We start from the raw sequence: 6,725 nt of genomic DNA, 5'->3' as shown, positions 1-6,725 counted from the left end.
AATTCACATTTGTTATCAGAATAATTGTTTTTTGTTGTCACTGATGCGATATATAGGACAAATACAATGCATATATCCAAGACATAGAGGTGACAATTTATTTACATTTTGAACAGCGCCCTCGCAAAGATGAAATTTAAGTTGCAAATTCAACATTTTCATGGGGCCCAAAGTCAATGTGGTCAACCTTCAAAATTCATAAAACATCACTTTTATATGACTACTAGTCTTAAAGTACAACTTTGCTATATCCCAGTAATTTTATAGGTTGACTTCATATAAAGCGACAAGCCCAAAGTTGACCATTGTCTTATGATTGTATGTACTGCAAATGTGCCGAATTCGGAAGGTTTAAAAGTCAAAATGGCCACAATATTGAAAATAAATGACTAGATGTAGGGTGGTCACATGAAAATTTCAAACCCACCCCTGGAATTACTTTTTTCTGTCAGGATTGTTCCTTCTGCAAAATGATTTAGAACACCATTTGAATCAACTCAATCGGACAATCCATTGCGAAGATACAGGCTTTTAAGATTCACAAAATTGGCAATTTTTACCCCATTTTTAGGAAAATCCTGATTTTGTCATAAATTTGCATATTCACGGAGCGCTAATTGTGGGAATAAAGCCAAAGAAGGCATGAGATGTATTGTTTTTGTTTATTTAATGTTCATTTATGCAAATATTAAAAATCCAGGGTCATAATTGCTATATTTGCTTCTTTACAACATTTTTAAAATGGCTGAAATCACAAAAATAACTCTTTTGCCAGGTAAATATGTGTGATTTTCACCGTTGAGGGCGCTATGATGTGCCAATTATGACCTTCAAAGGCCTGTATTTCCTAAACTACACAACCAAATTATCTGATTTTTGCACAGGATTTTGCTCTGAGGGTCTAGATTGTCAAACTCAATATAGCATAATTGTATATCTTTTGGAAAATAGTTTTATTTGATGTCAAAAAATTATTTTGTGCGTAACTTTTTTATGCGTAACAGTACAAAAATGCTATATTCACCTTCATTACGAGCAGAATATTTTCTATCTGATAAGGTAGTCGGGTTTGCACAGAAGTTACCAGGAGACAAATTATATGGAATTCAATATGCCCAAAAGTATTCCAACTGCTGCCAAATCTTTTACATTTTCACCATACATTTGTGTATGTAGGCAGGGGTACACACAATAGCTAGCATTGTGGCCACCCTACTAGATGCGTAGTTATTGGCCCTATTTACTTTAATTTCCATTTTATTTTCAATATTGGGGGCAATTTGACTTTAACCCTTCCAAATTCGGCACATTTGCAGTACATGCAATCATAAGAAAATGGTCAACTTTGGGCTTGTCGTTTTATATGAAGTCAACCTAGACAATTACTGGGACTTTGCAAAGTTGTAATTTAAGACTAGTAGTCATATAAAAAAATGTTTTATAAATTTTGAAGGTGGACCACATCGACTTTGGACCCCCTGAAAATGTTGAATTTGCAATAAATTTCATCTTCGTGAGGGCGCTGTTCGAAATGTGAATGAGTTGTGACCTCAATTTTTTGGATATGTATTGTATTTATCCTATATTTAGCATCAGTGACAAAAAAAAATAATTAATCTGACAAAAAATGTGAATTTAGAGGGGCTAAACTTGCCAGTTTACAAAACATTACATTTTTTCTTGCATATTTAATGACCCCGACTGACACAACGCAAGCAATTACAGATTTTTTTTTTTTTTTTTTACTTTTTGACAAATTGGGCATGCAGTTAGTGTGTATACAAGGTTTCAGACCTCTCTCTTATTTTGTAAAGAAGTCACAGACTCCCAAAGATGACATTTATTTAAAGGGCAACTTTTGAATCCAAATTTAGACCCCCATACTCCAACTTTAAATGGCTGCCACAGAAAATCCGTAAGAGCTACAGACCTCAAATTTGCAGGTTTTTAATATTTTTACAGGTACAACATATGACTAAAATATAAAGCAAATCTGAGGGGGTCAGGTGGGGACCTCCTTGATATCATATGGACTTACCCTGCTTCATTTCTTGCTCTTGGCTACCAAAGAGACTAGAAATCATAAGAATCCTAATATTTATTATTAACATAAGGCTGAAAAACAAAAGAATACTGAAGGAATAACGTCAAATTCTTGTCAAACTTGTTTTCCTTATGTTACTACTGTACTGATCCGGGTACTCCATTGACCTTTTGCACAGAGCCACCATCTTGCGCCAAAAACATGCCAAACAAGGTTCTCGAATGCAAACGCATGGGCAATAGTGCATTTTGGTTTTTGCCCCACTTGCTCATCAAAGCATGTAAAGGTGTATGTACAAACAACACACTTTTTGAGATGACAGAGCAAGGGGTCAATGTCTGGTTATAATTCTATTGCTTGGGAAAATACTGAAATTTTCAGAAATTATCAATTGGTCAAAATTGCTACTCATGTGCATCATTGGAAGCAATATTTGGTTTGTTGTTGAGACAGTGAGACACCCCATCAATTCTTGCGTTTCACAATATTATGCGCTGCCAGCGGTTGCTCTTATCTTGCCCAATTATTGATCTCAAGAGTGGACATCACTGTTCTAGCCACCATTGGATTTTCACACAAGTGTGGTTATAATAATAATGTTGAAACGGATTCTGTGTGAATGTGGATCTACTATAATTGTAAATTGCTGTTTTGGTCGCATGTCATGAATTGGTCATCTTTTGTGTAACATAATGTAAAATGAGAAAAATATCACCAATTTTGATTCCCTTCAACACAACTTTTAATGAATACATTTTAGACCATTATAAGTATATATTTCTGGAAAGCTTATATTACAAGGATGCCATATCAACAAAGTATAACATCATAATACATGGTGGGTAAGAAATATACAGGGTGGTACATCAACAAAATTATCATCTTTCTTGTCATGGTAAACCCCATCTTTTCCTTTTCTGAAAGCTATGTAGCTCAAAATAAATATGGATTCAGAAAGACATTACATGGGTCCTTCAAACAAATCAAGAAGAAAGAGTTTGCTATCCCTTGCGTTAAACATACAGGGTGGTCAAAAATTGTAAAATATTTTTACAATTTTTTATGACATTATCAATCAAAACTTTTTTCCTCCATGTCTGGCACTAAAACTAATAGCATAGTTGAATTCCTCATCAAATTTCCTTCAAAGATATGTGAACTTTCAAATAAGCAGGGTGACTCAGGCAAGAAATAGGCCATTTAGAAATGTTGGAGCATTACGTGCACACTTTGTACTGTAACATATAGGGAAAAGTGTCTTAATTAGCATTTAATTAGGCAATTAATTAGCAACACTTTTTATTCCAGTTCATGTGCTAAGAGGTAGATATATAATCCAGGATGATATATGTGCAATTTGAGGTCCATGCTAGTTGTACTTTTTAAGATACAGAGGTTTGAAGTTTGCCATATTTTCACAATTTTGTGTACAACCCTATGGGGCTCCCCCGCAGCTCCCCCATTGACACATCTTACATATTGAAGTATAAATCTCAAAGTAGTTGTCCAATTGACTTGGGTTTTTTTGTATTTGACAAAGAACATAATTATCTACAAAATGACACCAAACTTTCTACAATAGGTATTATACTTTTAGAATAAACCAGGCTTGAAGTGTGAAGAAAGCATTTTCATGTTACGGCTCCTCCATTTTTGGGTGACCAATTTGTGACATGCGACCTTTTTGTGTGTATTCACATGTAACATCATTCATTATATTGACACACAATGACATTGTGTTTTATTCATAATACATGGGCTTGCTTTGGATGTCAACTTTTTCCCATGATGCACTGATTATTTTGGCCTCTCCCTAGCAACCGCAGGAGCAGCATTTGTATTGTGATTGTTACAAGCTGTATTGGCAAAGGGGTACATGGAGACTTGCCGCTGCAGACATGCACATTGTGTCTGTCCTTGTCTCTACTAATTGTGGACCTAAATTTTTTACTCATTATTTCTTGTTTTTAAACTACCTTGGTTTTCATTTTGTAAAATATTGTTAAGGTATTATTTTATATTGTACACAGAAAGAAAAAGTGCTTGGCTGATGTATACCAAAAAAAACTATATTGTTGGTTATTGTGCATCAAGTAATTGCGTCAAGTATGTACAAAGATACAGTGTTTACAATGATTCTGACTAGTGTTCACTCAGTGGATGTAGGTCGCGATTTTGGCACTGTGAAAATGAGATATGGTGCAAAAGAATTGCCATTCTAAAAATAATAATTGTAAATTTTTGTCAAAATTTGCCATTTTGAAGAAACAGTTCTTTATTTTGTGCATCAAAATTGCTCAAGAGAGTGAATACTGATATTCTGATTTGTTTTTGAGAAGCCACTTGCACCTTAAATTTTGTAAAAAAATTAAAAAAGAAAATTTAAAAAAAAATTCTTGGTAAGAAATGATTTAATGTGCAGGATTTCCACACTCGCTTAGAATCGTGCAAAGAAAGCAACATGCCATTGAAATAGTATGAATGATGCCTGTTTAAACCATTTTCACCCTGATGTGGCAGTGAGTGACATCAGTATAAAGTCTCCGCATAGATGTGGGCGCGAAACAGCTGTTCCAACTCGTTGACGTCACTGCCACATGGCGAAAAATATTATACATACAAGGGAGAGTTTGCCAGAGCTTGTCAATGTACTTTCAGAAATTACTTGATCCCTGTATCAAAGAATTTCTTTCTTTGATGGAACCATTTAACTAACATGAAGCCAGCTTGAAAGGTATGAACTGTGTGAAGGAATCCACTGAGAATCGTAAACATGTCATTCTTGTGATTTGCTGTATTCTGGGGACTTAAAAAGTTGATGTATCAAAAAAGTTGTGTCACTTTTATACTGATAATCATTAAACTGCTTTTATTATTGGAGTTAATCTCTTAAATGATGAACAAAAGGAGACCTCAACTAGCACATGATTTGGCGTTCAAATCTGAAAAAAAAGCTAGGTTGTATGCCTATTATCTATGTGACAAAATTTGATTGTATTAGGGGGAGGGCTCCTATGGTTTTGTGCTTGACTGGGACACTTTAAAAAATGACCAGATAAACTAGATTTCCAGTTTAGATCCAGATTATTATTTTTTTTTTTGGTACTAGCTAACATGTTGATTCCTGTTGGTAATTATGTTCACTCTAGTCTGTTTCTAGATGTTGGTATATCTATTGGTATTAGGGGTTGTTGTCAAGTAGAATTTTAATTTTTGACAATCATAAAAATCTCAAGATCCGACGTCAAAGCAATATATCAATGAAGTCAAAATATTAAGATCAGAGACCATGCTATGTGTCGTTTATTACTTTATTTACATCAAAATATTACCATATATGTAGAATCATAACATTGGGATTATATTTGAAAATAGAAGACTGATGCAGTTATTTCAAGGTAAATAATGGCGATATTAAGCTTATCTCTTAATATATTTTTAATGACTAGTTTTTTGACGACAATCGGTAAAAATACTTTGTCGACAACAGCCCTATAGGTATATACCTCTTAAAAGGTTTTGAAGAGAAATAAACCCAAACCCTTTCATAGGTTGGCATTTTATATTTAACAGGTCTTAGATTCTTGTCAGTGAAGTGAAGCCAAATTTTGTCTGAAATAATGCAAGTGCTTCGTCTTGACTTCACTATACCGTGTCTATATAGTATTAAACATAACCAGTATGCTACTGATATGCAGGAATGAGAACAACTACCTGAATGAGTGGATGTACATTACGTCTCAATACAAAATTGGTAGTGTAGAAAGGGTTCTGTATATAATACATGTATAAATGTGTCACTTCAACACAAGGATACAAAATGGAATAAAATTTTCAAATGAATTTGTATGAAATTTGTTATGATTTTAAGGGATCTAAAATGAGCGTTTATTGCGTTTCGATAGTATTTTTTGTGGCACATGAGAGCACCTCAAACCTATCGATTTGTATTCTGAATCTGAAGCATGTCTTTCTGATATCAAATAATTTTCATTTTTGAAAATCACAATATAATACAAATTTTATGACAAATTATAAAAATTTGATATTTTTGAATTTTGATATATAACAGTCCTCGAAGTAAATTATATAAATCTAATGATATATTCTTAAAGTGTATGTAGCAGGGAGGAAAAGCCGACGGTCAATTGAAAATTTTGACCTTTCATATTGAAGATATGGATTTTTTCCCAAAAAGACCTAATTTTTTTGGTGTTTTGGGAAAAAAATCCATATCTTCAATACTGAAGGTCAAAATTTTCAATTGGTCGTCGGGCATTTCAACCCACCTACATACACTTTAGGTATAAATCATCAGATTTATAAAGTTTACTTCAAGTACTGTTAAATATCAAAAATATCAATTTTTAATGATTTGCCATAAAATGTGTATTAAATTGCGAATTTCAAAAATTCAAAATTATTTGATATCAGAATGACATTCTTCGTATTCAGAATGCAATTCGATAGGTCTGATGTGCTCTAATGTCCCAAAATAAATACTGTCCAAACGTTCATACCCCAGCCCTTAAAGAATCCGAAATTCAGAAATGGGAACATAACTGGTAAAAGTGTCCAAAATAAGGAGTAAATTGGGGTTTTCCTGAGGACAACCTGAGCATAAATTATACTTGTTCTCAAAATATTTCAATTGTCCCAAAAATAATGAGTGTTTGATGTT

The sequence above is a fragment of the Amphiura filiformis genome, chromosome 16 (genome assembly GCF_039555335.1).
Source record: "Amphiura filiformis chromosome 16, Afil_fr2py, whole genome shotgun sequence".
In the NCBI taxonomy this organism is placed as follows: domain Eukaryota; kingdom Metazoa; phylum Echinodermata; class Ophiuroidea; order Amphilepidida; family Amphiuridae; genus Amphiura; species Amphiura filiformis.
This window is presented reverse-complemented; position numbering follows the sequence as displayed.